Source organism: Oryctolagus cuniculus, chromosome 11, assembly GCF_964237555.1.
Source record: "Oryctolagus cuniculus chromosome 11, mOryCun1.1, whole genome shotgun sequence".
NCBI classification, from domain to species: Eukaryota; Metazoa; Chordata; class Mammalia; order Lagomorpha; family Leporidae; genus Oryctolagus; species Oryctolagus cuniculus.
The window spans coordinates 108,794,555-108,814,872 of record NC_091442.1 but is presented as its reverse complement, the minus strand read 5'-3'; positions in this window follow the sequence as shown (position 1 = coordinate 108,814,872).

Below are 20,318 nucleotides of genomic sequence, written 5' to 3'. Positions count from 1 at the left end.
GTTATTAATTTTCATTTTATTTGAAAGGCAGAGAGAGAGAGAGTTCTTTAATATGCTGTTTCACTCCCCAAATTCCTACAATAGCCTAGGCTGGGCCAATCCAAAGCCAAGAGCCCAGAATGCCATCTGGGTCTCCCACATGGTTGGCAGGGCACCAAGTACCTGAGCCATTATCTTCTGCCTCCCAGGGTGTACATTAGAGAGAAGTTGGATTGGAAGCAGAGGAGCTGGGACTTGAACCAGGCACTCCGAGGTGGGATATAAGTGTCTCAAATTGGCCGTGGCCAACACCTACCCCGGTCATGTTCTGCGTCGGGATCTGGGTGCTGGGTACGTGGGTGTGTGCACTTGCAGAAAACGTGTTGAGCTGAACACTTGTGGTTTCTTTGCTTTTCCTTCCATGTATGATATATCAATGAAAAGTTTCTACATCACACTCCTGTACCTTCCATGTTTTTCCTACATCATTTTTCTCTCCTGGTAGCTGCTACCGTCGAACCTATGGTGTATCGTATGACTTTATTTTGTTTGCCTCTCCCATTGGAACATGGCATCTTTAAGGTTTTATTTTTTTCCTCCACTGCTGTTTGGCATATAGAAAACGCAGTGTATACATACTAACTACATGAACACTTGCAACCACATGTGATATTCAGAACATTTCCCAACTAGAGGGAAATAATCCAAGAAGGATGGATAATCACCGTAGACAATTGGGAAAGCCTTATCAGGCATGACGGCAGAATATTAGCCCTGACGGAGACACTGAATGAAAATTGAAAATTATATACTCTCTCTTGAGCAGTGCGTTGGGCACGTTCTGAGAACAGGCATTGCCAAAGCTCATGTCTCTGTTAGCAGAGCTGTGATTTGCAGAAGGAAGGGGAACCCACACCTACTGAACATTTAATCTTGTGCCAGGTCCTGGGGCTGGGGCTTTTTATAGCTATATTTAATTTAACTTCATGGCCAAGGTTGTTTTATTTCAAAATAAACCCAAATTGCATACCCCAGCCTTCTTTGTCCTCTGGGACTCACTTCTCTATGTGCCCACTTCAGCAGTGCACCTGGCAGGTAAAAAAAAAAAAAGCCCTCGTGAGACCTCAGTGATTGATTAAAACCAGGTTAGGAGAAGTGGCTGCCGTGTGGGTCTGGCCTGCAAAACCAGGGGAGGCTGCGCCAAGCGCCCAAAGAACCGCCTTTTCCATCTCTCTCCACACCTCATCTTTTCCTGTCCCACGAACACCTAGGAGGTTTCACACTGAAGCCGCCTGGTTGGCCCTGGGGTTCACAAAGAATGGCCTAGAAGGCAGCTGTTCTTTCAACTCGTTGGTATTGTTATTCTGTTGAAGTTGTGACTTGAGGAGGCTCAGTTTGCTCGCTGTGAATTTTGACTGGCGTCAGCACCAGGCCTCTGGGTCTGGCTTGGGAAATGACTTTAGAGTGAACTTCACAGACAACACGCTCCGTTCCTTCTCAGTTCTCTCCCTGGACCCCCGTAGTACATAGCGGGAGCCAACCCAACAACTGCGCAGGGTTTGAGTTCTGCGATCCTTTGTTAAAAATGGTTGTTGCTGGTGTTGGCCCTGGAGAAGAATGGAGTCTTGAGAATCAGGGAGTTGTCATAATGCCTGCCTGGAGCAAATGGTTTTACTTCTGATTCCTGCCTCACCATCACAGCCCATTAGAGCTGCAAGTGAATGAGAGAGCTGATTCATTTATTCAACCAACAAGTTATCATTGATTCATTTCTTCAACCAACAAGTTATCACTGGGCATCTTGCCACGTCCCAGGTAGTGGATCTGGAGCTGGGAATGCAGGTGGAGATGACTCGCTCATGCCATTATGTGTTCAGTAATTTTTTTTTTTGACAGACAGAGTGGACAGTGAGAGAGAGAGACAGAGAGAAAGGTCTTCCTTTGCCATTGGTTCACCCTCCAATGGCTGCCGCGGCTGGCGCACCGCACTGATCCGATGGCAGGAGCCAGGTACTTATCCTGGTCTCCCATGGGGTGAAGGGCCCAAGGACTTGGGCCATCCTCCACTGCACTCCTGGGCCACAGCAGAGAGTTGGCCTGGAAGAGGGGCAACCGGGACAGACTCCAGCGCCCCGACTGGGACTAGAACCCAGTGTGCTGGCGCCGCAAGGCGGAGGATTAGCCTAGTGAGCCGTGGCGCCGGCTCAATAATTATTTACTGAAGACTAGATCCTGTGTTGGGTGCAGAGGATGATAAAGCAGGATCGCTGCTCTTACAATCTAGTGGTTAAGAACATGAGCTCTGTCTCTGCTGTGGCCTGGGAAAGCAGTAGAAGATGGCCCTTGGGCCCCTGCAATCGTGTAGGAGACTGGAAGAAGCTCCCGGCTCCTGGCTTCAGATTGGCGCAGCTCTGGCCATTGTGGCCATTTTGGGAGTGAGTAAACAAATGGAAGACCTTTCTCTCTGTCTCTCCCTCTTACTGTCTGTAGCTCTGCCTCTCAAATAAATAAATAAACTCTTAAAAAAAAAAAAAAAGAACATGAGCTCTGGAATGAGATGGATGTGGGTTCAGACCCTAGATCTGCCTTCTGGTAGCTGTGTCCCCTTGGGCAAATTAACCCAACTCTTCATGTTTTAGATTCCGTGTTTGGGAAATCTCATAGTGTTGTTATGAAATGACTTAAATGTTAGGTCTTTGGAATAGTATCTAGGAAGTGTTCAGTAAATATTAGTAATAGCTATTAGTAATCCTAGTATTAATCTAATCAGAGAGACAGACAAAATTTCACAATCTGATAAAATCTATAATGCATGCAGGGTTACAGAAACACAGAGAACAGTAAATTCTTCTCATGGAAGTCGGCGCCGTGGCTCACTAGGCTAATCCTCCGCCTTGCGGCGCCGGCACACTGGGTTCTAGTCCCGGTCAGGGGGCCGGATTCTGTCCTGGTTGCCCCCCTTCCAGGTCAGCTCTCTGCTGTGGCCAGGGAGTGCAGTGGAGGATGGCCCAAGTGCTTGGGCCCTGCACCCCATGGGAGACCAGGAAAAGCACCTGGCTCCTGGCTCCTGCCATCGGATCAGCGCGGTGCGCCGGCCGCAGCGCGCTGGCCGCGGCGGCCATTGGAGGGTGAACCAACGGTGAAGGAAGACCTTTCTCTCTGTCTCTCTCTCTCACTGTCCACTCTGTCAAAAAAAAAATTAAAAAATAAATAAATAAATAAATAAAAATTCTTCTCATGGAACCAGAAAGCCTTCACAGAAGAGGCATTTTTTCAGATAATGGAATGGGGGTGGGTAGGAGGAACTAGGAAGGGTCACCAGCAAAAAAGAAACAAAATGAACAAAGAAATAGGAGTTTGGGCATCCCAGATGGAAACAGAAGACCAAGAAACCTTAGGAGGAGCAATAGAAGATGAGACTGGACCAACCTAATGGGAGCCATATGGATTCTGGAGCCAGGCATAACTGGGTTCAAATCCTGGTTCGGTCACTCCCCATCTTGATGCCTTCTGTTAAGTACTGAACCTATTTTTGTCCCTGCAGAAAGGTCATAGTTGCACCTGTGTCATGTGTGCAACCCATATTTTCCAAGCTATTCCAAGAAAAATGGTGTCACTGAGCTATCACAAAAGAATATCTCTCCATTCTTTTGTGGCACTAGTTCAGAGTTTTCTACAACTATTTCCAAATGGCACCAAGAAAAATCAACCTGATGTTCACAGGATCAGGTCATCTGCCTGGGAATGTTCGTCACACTCTTGTCTTCTCTGTGCTCCTGTTGAGTTGTTGGAGCGGCTCTGTTAGTGCCACAGGTCTGTCTTGTGCTTCTTTAAGAGCATATCACAACCTGGGTAATTTATAATGAAAAGAAATTTATTTCCCATGGTTCTGGGGGCTGGGAAGCTCAAATTAAGGAGCCAGCATTTGGTGAATGCCTTCTTGCTTTGTCATCCCATGGTAGAAGGAGGAAGAGAGGAGGGAGGGAGAGAAGGAGAGAGAGGGAGAAATGGGTGGGGAGTGGTGGAATGTACATCTTCAAGCCTTTTTATAATTGCCCTTAATCATTTCATGAGAGTGGAGTCCTCATGGCCCAATCACCTTGCAAAGATCTCACCTTCTAACACTGTTGCACTAGGGATTAGGCTTCTAACACATGATTTTTTGGGGGACACATTCAAATTGAAACAACTCTTGCTTTCATAAAACAGCTCCTTGGATCACTTTCAGGGCAGCTCCCTGTGTTCTGGGCCTTAGACATGAATGGGAGATGGTTTGGGAATAGAAGCCCCATGCTCAGAATCATCCTGCCCCTCCTAGTGCTGGCCTATTGCCCTGGGCCTTCTCTTGTGGGCTTTGGCCTTTTCTTCCAGTGTTCATGGGCTGAGTGTGTGTGTATGTGTGTGTCCGTGCCTGTGTGCACGTGACCGTGAACATGTGCCATAAATCTATTTGGCAGTTTGAAAAAGCCTCTAAATCCTTCTTATGGTCAAAGTCATAGATTGCAGTCATTACTACTGTGGTTTGCTGCCTACATCCTAAATGGAAAAATAAATGCCGAATCTTGGTTATAGGTTAGTGGGAATAAAGATGTAATTTTTCCTCTCCAAATTTGTGGACTTCCTGAATCCTACCCAACATCATTTTGGGATAAGTGGACTCCAGATGTCCCACAAACATCTTACGCTGCCAAATAAACTACTCTAAAACTTAATAGCCTAAAACAGTAACATGTTGTTATACCTCAGAAGTGTTTGCACAGGAATTCGGGCAGGGCTCTGCCGGATGGTTCTGCTGCTCCATGTGGTCTTGACTGTATTAGCTGTGTGGCATTCATCTGAGAGCTGATGTCTGACCTGGAGCCTCCACGAGACTAAGGAGAGGCTCTGAAAAGGCTAGACCCAGAGTTAGCACAGTGTCACCTCTGCCATACACTCTGCTTGACAAACTAGCTACAGACCAGATTCAGGGAAGGTGAAATAGATCCCACCTGTGAATGTGTGGCGTGTCAAGGATTTATGATCATCTTTAATTTGCCATACCAGGTTAAGAATTTTCGTCCCTCAAGGTGGCTTATTTTCCAGGTCCCTGGTCTCTCATGTCAACAGACTTCTGGCAGGCTAGTCCCAACAGTCTGCTAGACAAGCCACACGTTGAAAATATGAGGTTGAACACAAGCACCTTGGTTGCACGCACCCCCATTCCACCCATGGGGCTATGCAAGGATTAAATGTGGTGATGTGTCAGGTCCCCGGGACAGTGGCTCCTGCTCAGCTCACTTCCATTCCCTTTCTTTTTTCCACAAAACCATAGCAAATACGCTCAGAATGCAGAGCAGGAGAGGCAGGAGCCTCCGTCCTTCACCATGCAGACTCCCTCAGGCAGGCTGCTGGAGTGTCAGCGTACAGCTGGCTTTCCACCGAGTGAACGCTCAGAGACAGCAGGGCAGAAGTTGCAGTGTTTTTTTTTTTTTTTTCTTTCAGTGACCTGCCTTCAGGGGTCATGTCCCATCATTTCTACAATATGCTTTTGAGAACACAGGTCAGCTCTGCTCAGGGTGTGGGCGGGGAGTTCACAAAGGGGTGAGTTCCAGAATGTGAGGCTCACTGGGGACCCATCTGGAGGTTGGCTAACTACAATGCACCCTCTAGTTCATAGCAGAGCCCCCCCCCCCCCAATATTTCACATTTTTGGAATTGTGTTGATGGAAATGACACACGTTTGAGTTGAATCTGGAAGACTGGACAATATGCTAACAGTTAGAAAAGATGGGAGGGTCTGAGCCAATCATCTTTGCTTCTTCACCCCCAACCATTACCATCATCATTAGCAGACAGAATGATCACTGTCATTGTCACTGTCTCGTCACTGTCATCATAATTAATTAATACTGATTACCATAATCACACCATCATCCCAGAGATGTTGTAGACTACCTTCTCCGAGGAGTTTACAATCTGATTTTCAGGACGGGAGCAGAATTCACACAGAGCCCACGCACTGTTTCCTGCTAGATTTGTGCAGTACAGATCAAGGGCTCCCGTGGTGGCCTGAAAAGTGTGGATCCTGAGCTACAGCATCTGCCCTTGGGCAATCCAGTGTGCTCTGAGGCTTGTTTCCATACCTGGGAGATGGAAGGGAAAGATCCTATAAACTAGGGTGAGCTGGCCCCAAATGCCCTTGCTGGATGTTCCTTGGCACCCTGGCGTCGGCATTGCTTGTGTAACAGGAGGTTAAATTTGACTTTTGGTGTTTTGGCAAAATACCCCAGGGTCGAGACTCTCTGTACAGGGCATACTAAGGAAGAGATTGTGAAATCAGGTTTTATTTAAAACATTTCTTAGCTCAGCATCCACAAGGAGGCCATACATGGGGGAGGCCCGTGGACTGATTGAGGCAGATTGGGGAGCAAGTGGTTCTGCCGGGAAAGTTGTCAGAGTCATGTGTGGTGGGGAGGAGGGAGGGCGTGCTTCTCCCTCCTTCCCCCAGGCCAGATGGGGAGGGTTCCTGAGACTCATTAGGAAAATTCCGAAGAAGAAGCGTGGAAGGGACTGGTGCCTGTCGCACGCCCGCAGGGTTGAGGAGAGGGGCCAGGAATCTTTCTGGCAGCTCTGAGCTTTCTTAGGGCCTTTAGATGGGGCTCTGGGCATGCTATGGGGTTTAGTCTCGAGCTATTAGAAATGGTGCTAGTGTCTGACTCCTTTAACGTGTGTCGGGGAGAGGGGGGAGGGGCATCTGTACTCATCTGTGCCGAGAGTCCGGCTGACTGGGTAATTACACATGTAGTAAACAGAAGTTTATTGGCTCGCGGTCCCGGAGACTGGCAAGTGCGACAGCACGATGCTGGTGGCTCTGGTGATTCTGATGGCAACGTGGCACCACGAGCACTGTGTCCTCTGGCAGGGAGGACACTTCATCCTCTCAGGGCGGAGAGGAAAAGAGGCCGAACTTGCCCTCTTGAGAAGGCATCGATCGGACCCGTGAGAGGGACGTCTTCATGGCCCCATCCCTCTCTCGACAGCCCTACTTCCTGACTGCGCTGTGACAGCAACCGAGTTCAGTGTGGCTGTGGGCTGGACAGTCATTCAAACCATGGATAACCTATAAGGAACAGAAGGTGTTTTCCTACAGTTCTGGATGCTGGGATGACCAAGATCAAGATGCTAGGGGGTTTGGTGGACTGGGGAGAGCTGCTCTCTGCGTCCAAAGTGGCCTGCCTTGTGGCTGCCTGCCTCAGGGGGAGGAACACCACGACATCACGTGGCTGAAGGCAGAGGGACCAGCAGAGGGCAGCAGGATGCCCTTCCCAGGGCACCCAAGCCCATCCGTGGGGGAGGAGCTCTCGTGGCCTAAGCACCCCTCAAAGGTCCCACCTCTTCCTGCCATCCTATTGGCCGCCAAGTCTCAGCACTTGAACTTTGGAGGAGACACACCCAGACCTCAAAACTCTGGTCGAGGCTTACTGAGAGGGGGGGCTCAGAGGGGCCTGGCTGGGGTATGAGCGTGGAGGGAACCTTCGCAGAGGGGGAAGACCCTACAGAGACAGGGTCTGGAAGGGGCAGATGCTGAAGCAGTGGCCAAGAGGTCAGCGGGAGGACGCAGGGTCTATGTCAGGGCATAAGAGGAGGCCAAGCTCATGAATGCCAGAAGCAGTGGAGAGGGCGTCCTCCTGGGAGAGAGCCCCAGTGCTTGGCCAACTGCTGTGAGTGAGGACATGTGGCGAGTAGACAGCCTGGGTCCCTCTGACCTTCTCCCTTCTTTCTCTCTCTCTCGTGTCTCCTTCCTGCTCCCTGGGGCCCTTGCCCTGGTTTCAGGGGTATCTAAAGAAGCACAACCAGTAAGGGAGGCGGCAAGGATCAGAAGCCTTCAAACCCCTGTCTCCACTGCAGCTTCTGGGCTGGAGCCAGTTCCAAGCCAAGCGTGGGCAGACTTGTTCATTGGGGAATGCAGCTTTGACATTAGAATGAACGGAATTTTTTTTTTTTTAAAGTTGTGTTTATTTATCTGAAAGGCCGAGTGACACAGAAAGGGAGAGCGAGAGCAAGAACGAGACTTGGCGGGTCGGGGGGAGGAGTCACCCTCTCTTCCATCTGCTGGTTCACTCCCCAAATGGCCACAAGGGCTGGAGCTGGGCCAGGGTGAAGTCAGGAGCCTGGAACTCCGTCCAGGTTGCCCACATGGGTTGCAGGGGCCCAAGTATTTGGGTCATCTTTCTCTGCTTTCCCAGGCACGTGAGCAGGGAGCTGGGTCAGAAGCAGCGCCTCCAGTGCTCAAATTGGCCCTCTGATCTGGGATGCCCGTGCTGCAGGCTGCAGCTTAACCCAGAGTGTCGCTCCCATGCCTGGAACTTTGTAAATTGTCCCCCAAAGAGTGCTATTTAATGCCCAAGGGTGGCCAGAAAGCTATAAGATCTATCTAAGATGGCAAAGATTTCTAAGGACAAGAAGATAGAGCAGGGTAGAAGGGGTAGTGGGGAGAAAACAAAACTGCTTTCACTGATTCCAGCTTATTCAGTGAGTTGGTTACATTTAAAAAAATGTTCTGGGCCAGCGCTGCAGCTCACTAGACTAATCCTCTGCCTGCGGCACTGGCATTCTGGGTTGTAGTCCCGGTTGGGGCACCAGTTCTGTCCCGGTTGCTCCTCTTCCAGTCCAGCTCTCTGCTGTGGCCCAGGAAGGCAGTGGAGAATGGCCCAAGTGCTTGGGCCCTGCACCTGCATGGGAGACTGGGAGGAGGCACCTGGCTCCTGGCTTCGGATCAGCGAAGTGCCGGCCATTGCAGCCATTTGGGGGGTGAACCAATGGAAGGAAGACCTCTCTCTCTCTCTCACTGTCTAACTCTGCCTGTCAAAAAAAAAAAAAAAATGTTCTGGGGGTAAGCATTTGGCACAGTGATTGAGGTGCCACTGGGAAGCTGGCATTCCATGTGGGTGTGCCTGGGTTCAGGTCCTGGCTCTGTTCCATATTCCAGCTTCCTGCTGATGTGCACCCTAGGAGGCAGCACGTGATGGCTCAAGTGCATTGCAACCCAGCTTGAGTTTTGGGCTCCTGGCCTTGGCCTGGCCTAACCTAGCCTGTTGCAGGCATTTGGGGAAGTGAGCTAGCTGATGGAACATCTCTTTCTCTGCCTTTCAACTAAAAAGGGGGAAAAAAGTTCTTTCTTCTGGATTGGAAGCTATCTGAGGGCAAGAAACCATGTTTGTCTTGATCACCGTGGAACTCCTGGAGCTGAGCACAGTGTGTAGTTCATAGTAGGTGTTCAGCAAACTTTTTTTTTTTTTTGACAGGCAGAGTTAGACAGTGAGAGAGAGAGACAGAGAGAAAGGTCTTCTTTTTTCTGTTGGTTCACCCCCCAAGCGGCCGCTGCGGCTGGTGCGCTGCGCTGATCTGAAACCAGGAGCCAGGTGCTTCCTGCTGGTCTCCCATGCGGGTGCAGGGCCCAAGCACTTGGGCCATCCTCCACTGCCTTCCCAGGCCACAGCAGAGAGCTGGACTGGAAGAGGGGCAACCAATACAGAACCGGTGCCCCAACCAGGACTAGAACCCAGGGTGCCAGCGCCGCAGGCCAAGGATTAGCCTAATGCCAGCCTCAGCAAACCTTTAATTGCACTGAGTTGAATTGAAGGATCTGGACAACACCTTGGCCCCATTCAGGATTCCAGTGTGGGATGTGTGATTACGATGGCAAGAGGACCATACTACAAACCCTGGGTTCTAGTCCTGCCTCTGCTGCCATAGGCTGGTTACCTGGGGCATGTCACTAAGGCTCTTTGGATTTCAATGTTGTGGTCTGAAAACAAAGAGGTCATTGAATGGATAAGTGGATTCCAGACAAGGCTGTACCTGACAGTCATTTAGGGTGCAGATTCTTGGGCCTACTCCTATCATTTCAGATTGGGGGGGAGGTGGACTCTAGAAGAGATCCCAGAATCTGTAGTTTTTAGGGTTTCTTAGGTAAATCTGTTGTACAAGTCAGGTTCGGAACCACTGATTGATTGCTAACGTCTGCTCAAGCTGTGAGGAGTCCAAATCACTTTTCTTTTCAGAAAAATGGGAATAATGCTAGAGTCAGGATGAGGTGAGCTGATTCACATGAGGGGTTGACAGCGGCTTCTGGCGCCTGCTACCTACTCAGTAAATAATACTGCACATAGCATACGGGCAGGCGATTGCCGTGGACTGGAATCGTCAGCTGTTAACTTGGTTTTACACCCACAAACAGAATGCCAACTCTTCCCTTGTTTTTGTTGTATTTTCTTACACATATCTAGCCTGGGCCATGCGCACTCTCTATCAGGTGTTTGTAATTATCTCCTCTCTAAACTGTTCTCTCATCCCTTCCCATCCATGTCCTGCACTTGTAGTTGTGTTTACTTTATACAGAACTCATGGATATTTCTTATTAATTTTCTAGTTCCCAGGCCAACTTCCGAAAGAGACCCGATCCCAGTGTCCCTGGAATGAAGCATCTTAGAAAGTCCCTGGCATACCCGAAAAGCTTTTGTTAAGTTGCAGGGCGAGTCACACAAGGACCTGGGGTAGCAGTGCCTGCACTTCCTTGGTCAAGGCCATTGGACAGAGGGGTTGCTGTGTGCTGGTGGCTGTTGGTCCTGGTCATGCTCAGCTTCCTGGCTGGTTCGCATTACATTCTGACTTGACCAAAGCCAAACATTTTGTGCTGGGCCAGCAGTTGTGAAATCTACAGCAGATCCAAATGGTATTGTGTGTCTATTTTTAGATGCACATCCTTGGGGCTGTGGAGAATGGGAGTTGTGTGGGATTTTGCTGCCTCTCTCGGGCCTAGCTGTCAGGAAGCTGACATCATTTTCTCGCCCACCCTCAGTAATCGACTGCAGAACCATCTCTCTAGACGTCTCTAGAGCCATCTTGGGCTTTCTCCCCACAGCCTCCCATTGCTGAGCTACAAGGACACTGCCTGGCTTGAACAAGAGAGGCAACTGATCCTATCCCAAGTCCCTGCTCCAGTATCTTTCTCCGTAGGCCAAAGAATAAGTCAAAGACCAGTATATCCTAAATCCCAGCAGGTCCCTGTATTTTTGTTGTTTTTATTTTTTAAATAAAGATTTATTTATTTATTTGAAAGGCAGAGTTACAGAGAGAGAGGGGGAGAGACAGAAAGAGAGGTCTTCTATCCGCTGGTTCACTCCCCAAATAGCCACAACAGATGGGGCTGGATCAGGCTGAAGCCAGGAGCCAGGAGCTTCTTCTGGATCTCTAATGAGGATGCAGGGGCCTAAAGACGTGGGCCATCTTCTGCTGCTTTCCCAGGCCATTAGCAGGGAGCTGGATTGGAAGTGGAGCAGGTGGGACTTTAACCAGCCCTGATACAGGACGTTGGCACTGAAGGTGGCAAATTAACGCACTATGCCATAGTGCTGGTGCCAGGCCCCTGTTTTTTTATGAGCTGTTAAGTAAGGGGAAAATGAAAATCAGAGAGACTAGGGTTGGGTAGACTTATTCCACGGTTTTTCAAACCAAGTACAAGGCAAGTGGTAGAAAATGTGGCTCCCTGTTAGGGCCTCTGTTCTCACCTGCGTGTTTAGTGAGGATGACTGTAGTACGAAGCACAGTGAATTGTTAGTTGCACATGAATTCGTCTGTATTTGCTAATAGATTATAGATTACTCTGGCCCAGGTACCTGGTGGGAGTGGAGACAATATTCACTGAGTGAATTCTGAATGAGCTGCGTGAGGACTGAGCGTCGTTCACCGTTTATTTCCAGATTCACACGGGACTTATTTGAGTGGATCTCAGCGTCCGTGCCTTGGGAGCCTGACAGATGTAGTGTCTGACGCCGGCCCGGCGCTCGCAGGACCGTAACTGACCAGAGGTCCTTTCCTTCCCGAGCCTGGCTTTCCTCGTCTGTGTGCTAGAGATTGTAGAACGTGTCTCATGAGGGTTGGATGAGTGAATGCACTAGCTAAGGAAGAGATTTGGTAAACACAGACCCTCAGAGAATCAGTATGGCGCTTGGGTGCATGGAAAACAGAAACAGGAGAGTCAAGGGTGGTGGGGTGAAGGGACAGAAGCAAAGATACAGAGAGGGCCAGAGCCTGCAGTGCTGGCATCCCATATGGGCGCCGGTTCGAGTCCAGGCTGCTCTACTTCCGATTCAGCTCTCTGCTATGGCCTGGGAAAGCAGTGGAAGATGGCCCAAGTCCTTGGGCTCCTGAACCCATGTGGGAGAACCGGAAGAAGCTCCTGGCTCCTGGCTTCGGATGGGCACAGCTCCGGCTGTTGCGGCCAATTGGGGAGTGAACCAGGAGATAGAAGACGTCTCTCTCTGCCTCTACCTCTCTTTGTAACTGTCTTTCAAATAAATAAATAAAATAAAATAAATAAACAAATAAAATAAAATTTAAAAGAAATATGTGGGGCCAGCGCCATGGCGCAGTAGGTTAATCCTCCGCCTGTAGCGCCGGCATCCTATATGGGTGCCGGGTCTGGTCCTGGCTGCTCCTCTTCAAATTCAGCTCTCTGCTATGGCCTGGGAAAGCAATAGAAGCTGGCCCAAGTGCTTGGGCCCCTACACCCGTGTGGGAGACCTAGAAGAAACTCCTGGCTCCTGGTTTTGAATTGGCATAGCTGGCCATTTGGGGAGTGAACCAGTGGAAGGAAGACCTTTCTCTCTGTCTCTCCCTCTCACTGTCTGTAACTCTACCTCTCAAATAAATAAATAAAACCTTAAAAAAAAGAAGTATGTGAAGCTGAATATTAGGCTGATCAGAAAGGATGGAGAGTGGAGGGGGACATGCCACTTGAGAAATATTTCCAAGAAGTTCCTAATTACCCGGGAAAACTCATATAATAAAGATTACTTATGTCTCATATCTATCAGCGACTGCCTCCTTTTAGACATTTAATAGCCATTACCATTTCTTCTCTTCTGCAGGATTAAAAAAGATTGCTTTAAAAAAAAGAAAAACAAATTAGAACAAAAGGAACCCAAAACTATCAATTCCAAAGCTAAATCACCAAGTCCAAAAATGTTGCAATATTGTAATTTCTTGCACTTGTTTCCAAGACATATTCAATCAGCCGGAACCAACTTTCTGTTCTTGTTGGATGCCTTAGAAGAAACCAGCTCAAATATTGATTCTAGAGAAGGTTCTCTTTTGCCATGCCAGTCGATCAGCTCTGTGCTGGGAAACATAGTGCAAATTGAAGAGGATAAACAGGGGACAACCATGCCCAATCTTCCCTTAACTTGCCAAAGAGGAGCTGCAGGGGAGCAGCCCGGGGAGCCGGGAAGGCCACTGGACGGGGAGGCAGGAGCTCAGGCCCTCGCCCCTGTTCTGCCTCTGGGGATTTAGGTGACTGAGCAAGTCACTTAACCTAACCTGGGCCTTAGTTTCTCCATATGTTAAATGAGGTGCTGGAGCCAAGATGCTTCTAAGGTCTTGGCAATGTGGGTCGTGGTATTGCTCCCCTAGTCACCGCCCTTCTCGTAAGAGGATTATCTGTCCTTGTCATTGCCAACCACATGATTTTCAGAGCTTCCCACTGATGCTCAGCTTGGTCATGGACTTGGCTTTGGTCAATGGGGTGTGGGCAGATGTGACAGAGCCGCTATTTAGCATAAACTTGGAGAGCCATCATGTGGTTTAGATACTCTTCTGTTCCTCTTACCATGAGACTAAGATAGGAGTTACTCCTAGCCTTGAACTTGTGCACAGTAGACATTTAGAGTGCAGAGCCAGACTCACATGCAGTGTGAACGAGAGGTAAACTTGTTGTAAGCCATCAGAAGCTGGGAGGTGCTTGTTATTGCAAACTTGCTCAAGGAAAGTGGACTTGTACAGTCTAGTGTTGAATTTCTGGGTCATTTGCCCCCGATGCAGGATCCTTCTGGTTGCCTGTCTCCCAGAAGATGGTCTGCTCTTTCTAAAGCCAGACCTGATTGCATCTAGGCCAGGGCCCATCTGGCCCAGCTGGAGCTAGAGCTGCGTTTTGTTAGGACCCCAGCTCTCTTCATCTCTTGACTCTGCTTTCCTACGTCTGGCTTTGTTCTCAGGATCTCTATGGTAACAAGATGACTTTTCCAGGCTTAAACCCTGTGATCCATCCCAGCCTAAAAAGATGCTTTTTTTTTTTTAAAGAAAGTATTTATTTATTTGAGAGGCAGGGTTATAGACATAGAGAGAGAGAGGTCTTCCATCCACTGGTTCATTCCATAGGCCACAATGGCTGGAGCTGGGTCGGTCTGAAGCCAGGAGCCAGGAGCTTCTTCTGGGTCTCCCACATGGGTGCAGGGGCCCAAGCATGTGGGCCATCTTCCACTACTTTGCCAGGCCATTAACAGAGAGCTGAATCAGAAGTGGAGCAGCCGGGACATGAACCAATGCCCATATGGGATGCTGGCACTGTAGGCAGAGGCTTAGCCTACTATGCCACAGTGCTGGCCCCAAAAGACACTCTCTTATCAACAGTGCTTGCATAGATATCAAGATTTGCTCTGACTGGGCAACTTGGATGACTGTCCATCCTGGAAACAATTCTGGCAGTCATAAGGATGGGATTATTCTTACAGGATTACCTCTAAGCCGCCCACTGGGGCTTGGAGAATTCTGTGCTCTGATTGGCCTACCTGAGTCACCTGCCTCTCCCTCAACCTTCATAGTTACAGAGAAGGGGTCCTACTAAAGAGGGTGGATGTTGGGCAGGGAAAGCCATCAAAGGCGGCTTACACTGAGTATGTCATTTGCACACACACTTAAAAACAAAAATCACCCATAGTGTTCCGGTTCAAATCCCAGCTCCGGCCACTGTTTGCTTCACAGACTCATCCCTTTCCTCATCTCCAGTAAAATCCTTCCCTTCTGGCCAGCTTCACCCCTCAGAAGTCCAGAGACGCTTAGGTTAGAGATTCTGAAAAACAATTAAGACATGCCAAAACAGGGCTAGGAAAACCGAGGTCTATTCCGAATGTCTTGTTTTACTCTGCTAACACAGGCATAGGATGTGTTCATGGATTCTCATTACACGATCGGGGCCCAGGGCCTGAATCTGGGCCACCTAATGCCATGGCGACCAGGCCGAAGTGGGTTTGCAGCCACGCGCTCCACCCACTCCGCTTCCTCCTGCAGAGCCGGCTCTCCAGAGCCTCAGCCGCCAGTGACGGAGTCTGCACAGCACGCGCTTTCCCTTGGCCTGGAATGCCTGGCCTTTCCTCTGCCTGGCTAAATTCACGCCCTTAAACGCCAGCAACCAGTCGTACACAATTCTGCACCTGCTTCCCTTAGTCCAGGGGCCATTACTCAACTAATGCCTTGGATCCCGTTGGGGGGAAAATGAATTAGCAATGTAGTAGTATTCGTGCTTGTTTAGCAATGCATTAAGTAACGACATGCAGCAGCAGATCTAATAACTACCTTGGTTTTGGTGGCATCATGCACACAAATGTTACTTCAGGGTTTCTGCCACAAACGAAATGTGATACGAGAATATCTGTGATTACAATTTGTGGCAAAGTCAACGGGTACAGCTAATACCACTGTGGCCTGTTGTCTACATTCATAACAGAACCGTATGCTTCATTTCAGTTAGTGAAAATTGAGATGCGATGTTTTTTTCTCGTCCAAGTTCAAGGAGCTGCTCAATTGGCTCTAGAGACTGCAGTTAATAACCCTGCTCTAGTCTGATTTAGATGTCTCTGACCTGGGACCGGGGAGCATTTTGTATCAGGACTCTCCCACTTTACTCTCTCAAAGGTGCCCCGAGCCAGGGTATAACCTATCCTTCCTCCATCTATTTCCGGGAGGTATGGGGGATGGGGAGACAGAGAGGAGGCGCTGGCGACCTTGGCCCCTGCTGACTCTCCAGCTGGACCCACCCTCCTCAGAGAGCAATCTGGTGTTTCCAGATGGATCCCTGGAGGGCCGCTACTGGAGGAAGGGCCGGAAGCTTCTCACTTCCAAGGCGGAGCATCCGTAAATTCTTAGAGGCCCAATGCCCGCTTTTCCTTCTGCATGAGGTGGGCAGTAGGGAGGGCAGAATACATTTCAAAGGCCAGTGGGCTTATTCTTTTCTCTTGTTTTTTGCTGTTATAAATATTTTATTATCTACCGTATCTGCTTAGCTGGGCCTCTTCCTTAGTCTGCAACTATAATTACCAATATGTAACTAGCTCTTCTCTGGTTGACTGTAAGTTCCCTGAGGATAGATCCCAGGGCACTCATCCAGTGCTCAATAGTTTTGGAAGCAAACTCTCCATGGAAAAACAATCGTTTGAGGCCGGCACTGTGGCGCAGTGAGTTAAGTTGACATTTGCTTCACTGGCATGCCATATCAGAGCTCCTTGGCTTCTGATCCAGCTCCCTGCTAATGCACCTGGGAAGGCAGTGGTAGGGGGCCCAATGGCTCGGGCCCCTTGCACTCATGTGGGAGATCAGGATGGAGTTTCTGGCTCCTGGTTTTAGCCTGGCCCAGCCCCCAGCTGTTGTAGCTATTCTCTCCCCGAATCTTTCTCTCTCTCTGTCACTCTGCCTTTCAAATAAGAAAGCAAATCTTAGCTCCAAAAAGGCAATGCTTTGTGAAGGTGAAAATCCGAAGAATGAGAACCTGAAATTCTGAATTCTTGCTCAGTACCAAGTCTTTCATTCAAGCGGTTTTTATTCACTAAATAGGTCTTCTGACTTCTGCTCTCCTCCTCAATCCATGTCCTAATTAAGTGGTTTTGTTTTGTAACGTGGCACTGGACAATGACGGGGACCCCAGCCCCTTAAAGGAACACCTGGCACAGCATTCTGTGGGTGGAAGGATTGATAGAGTCCTCGGAGGGACTGAGCATAGGGTCATTTAACAACCTCAGTGAGGGAACTATCGGTTTCTTTTTACCACTCATAGGTTCAAAGGTAAAAATAGGAAATACTCAGGCTGGGGGGTGGGCAGGGGGTTGGATGGTGGGTGGGAGGGAGCCACCACGTGGCTCAGATTTATTTTGGCGACTCTTCTGATGCTCTGTCCTGTCCCAGGCAATGTTTTGGTTTCTTTCAGTACCACCTGCTTCATCTGGTGGTGTGATTTGAGTTATAGATTTTGGTTTATTGAGCTCTCTAGGGAGTGGTGGCGGAAAACCAGATGTCCTAGCAGGTGGCTGGTTTGTTCCTTGAGATATTTAAACATCTGGGAAGTAGGGCCTACTTAAAAACATGAGGAAACTTTTACATTAAAAAAAAATCTGGATTTCCAGCGTTTTGAGAAACCAGAAGGCCTGGTGATGGTGGGTCCATTGTCACGCTTGCCCGCCCCTGGCTGGTGTTGAATGGAGGCAGCCACAGCGTTTAGATGGGCCACAGTCCTCCCGTGGCCATGGTCTTCCTTGCCCTCCATGTGTATAACACTTCAGCCTTCCCTGGGTTCTTACCGTGAGAACAACACTGTTTTTATTTTTATTTATTTATTTTTTTGACAGGTAGAGTGGACAGTGAGAGAGAGAGAGACAGAGAGAAAGGTCTTCCTTTTTGCCGTTGGTTCACCCTCCAATGGCTGCTGCGGCTGGCGCATCGCGCTGATCCGAAGCCAGGAGCCAGGTGCTTCTCCTGGTCTCCCATGGGGTGCAGGGCCCAAGCACTTGGGCCATCCTCCACTGCCTTCCCGGGCCACAGCAGAGAGCTGGACTGGAAGAGGAGCAACCGGGACAGAATCCAGCACCCCGCCCGGGACTAGAACCCGGTGTGCCGGCACCGCAAGGCGGAGGATTAGCCTAGTAGAGCCGCAGCGCCGGCTGAGAGCAGCACTGTTCCCGCGGCCCGTGAAGCTCCCGCGCACCACTCTGACCTCACAGTCCACGCTCAACACGGGCTGGGTGCTTTCGGGCTGCAGCACAGCCCAAGAGGGAGGCACTGCTGTAATCCTCACTTACAGGGTCAAGAAAGCACAGAGAAGCCCAGGGGCTTGTCCAAGGGCGCACAGCCAGCAGGAGCTGGGGCCAGGACTCAGCAGGCAGCCAGCCCCTCAGAAACAACGTCTTTAGCCACTCTATACCCTCTCTCTTCATTCCAGGGAGATGGTTCCCTCCCACCAGTTTTTTTTTTAAGATGTATTTATTAATTTGAAAGGTAGAGTGACAGAAAGGCAGAGATGTTTCATCTGCTGATTCACTCCCCAAATGGCTGAAACAGCCAAGGCTGGCCCGAGCGGAAACCCCGGGACCCAGGAACACCATCCAGGTTTCCACAGTGGGTGGCAGGGACTTGAGCACTTGGGCCATCTTCTCCCGCTTAGCAGGCATACTGGCAGGGAGCTGGGTCAGAGATGGCGTTGCTAGGACCAAACGGGCACTCTGGTATGGGATGCCAGCGTTCCCAGGGCAGCTTAACCTGCTGGACCACAGCACCTGCCCCTAGGCATGGTTCTGTATGGTCGCTGTTCCTGCCGCCTGTCCTGCTTTCCTGCCCAGCCCCAACCTTCTTATTTATTTATTTGACAGGTAGAGTTATAGACAGTGAGAGAGAGAGACAGAGAGAAAGGTCTTCCTTCTGTTGGTTCACTCCCCAAATGGCTGCTACGGCCGGCGCTGCACCTATCCGAAGCCAGGAGCCAGGTGCTTCTTCCCAGTCTCCCATGCAGGTGCAGGGGCCCAAACACTTAGGCCATCCTCCACTGCCCTCCTGGGCCACAGCAGAGAGGAGCAACCGGGACTAGAACCTGGCGCTGCCCCAACTTTCTTTCACTCGCATTTCCTTCTTCGCTTGTGGCTCAGGGAAGTCTGAGCCGCTGAGCTGACCATGCAGGCTCTTGTCCTGCAGAGCGGCAGCCCCAGGGGACGCGTCCGTGGTGCCGGTAGTGCTGTCTGCCAGCGCTGGCCGCTGGCCACACTTGCTTGTGAGACTCCGGGCTTGTGTGACTGAACGACAGAACTGTTGTCTTTGCTACATTTTAAGGAACTCAGAGCTGGATCCCAGTGGCCGCCATTCTGGGTGCTGCGGCTTTGGCTTGTTTGCCTCGTCCTGGAGCCACCCTCTCACTCCTGTTGGTTTGATCTGTGACCATCTCGGCCACAACCCCTGAGCCCCGTGAGGCGGAGGTGGCATCCACGGCTCCCCGCCGGACCCCTGACCCCTTTGTCTGGGCCGGGCACTTCCCAGATCCTCTCGTGCCCAGCAGGGACAAATGTGCTGGGGCGGGGCCGTCTGAGCTCCCACGGAAGGGGTGAGGCGGCAGCAGCATGGACCTTGGAGCCGGAGCTATATCTCAACCTGGCTCCCAAACTTACAAGCCCTGTGAGCCTCAGTTTCTTCGCCAGGAAAATGGGCCATTATATTGTGAGGAATAAAGGACTAATGGGTGGTACTGGTACAAGAGCTGAGGTTTGCTGTGGTTTGACCACATTGCCTAACATTCTTTGATTCAATCATCTGGGTAAGTGGGGGCCTGGGGGTTGGGTGGGGGTGACACGGGGACACAGAGGGTGGCACAGTGGGGGAATCGGGTTTGAACCCAAGTCCCCCTCCCCCAGCCCTTGCTCTTCATCTTGGTGCAGGGTCTGCCTCATGGCAGAAATCCCATCACGTCAGCCAGTGCCCTGTGTCTTTGCCCCCATCTCCACCCACCAGCTCTTCTCTGAGTCCAAGGCCAGTGTAGCGCCCCCTGTTGATGTGAGCTTGCTGTGAGCCCCTTGTAGGGGCGACTCTGAGCAGCCAGGGTCAGCCTTTGTGGGGCCCTAGGGGACGCCCCCTCACAATAGCCACAGAGGCCCTGAGGCTGGGGACAGGCAGCATCCCAGGTGTCCCTGAATGGGCTGGTGCCCTGGCCAATCTCTCCTGTGACCCTGCCACTGACCCTGACCTTGCACAGCTCAAACGGTCACTGAGAGCTGCATCCAGCTGGGCGGGGTCGGCCCAGCTGCCCTGGGCAGGGCAACTTCTATTGACACTCTCTGCAGAGTCCTTAAGGGCCTCAGACTCTGAGGCTGGGAAAAAGGGAGGAGCCGAGGGAGGGGGCGAAGTGAGGGGAGGGAGAGAGCTTTGTGTGTTAAAGGTCATTCAGCTGTGCAGTCGGGGCATTTGTGGATTTGCAGCGGCTTGGGTAGCGCTTTGCAACAAGGCTGATGCTAACCATCCTGGTAAATAGCATCTCTCAGGCGTTTGGGGTGCGCTGGGCACTGTTGCAATCACGGGACCCTCCAAAGCAGGGTCTACGCTTTACCCTCTGTTGGCAGCTGAGGGGACTGAGGAAGAGAGAGCCCAAGAACCTGCCCAAGGTCGCAGAGTGGCTGGCAGAACCGGGGTCCCAATCCACGCAGCTGAACCCTAGTCCCTGTGAAACAGTGACCCCAGCTCATGCCATCCTCTCAGTGTCCACTGGGAACCCCCAGACC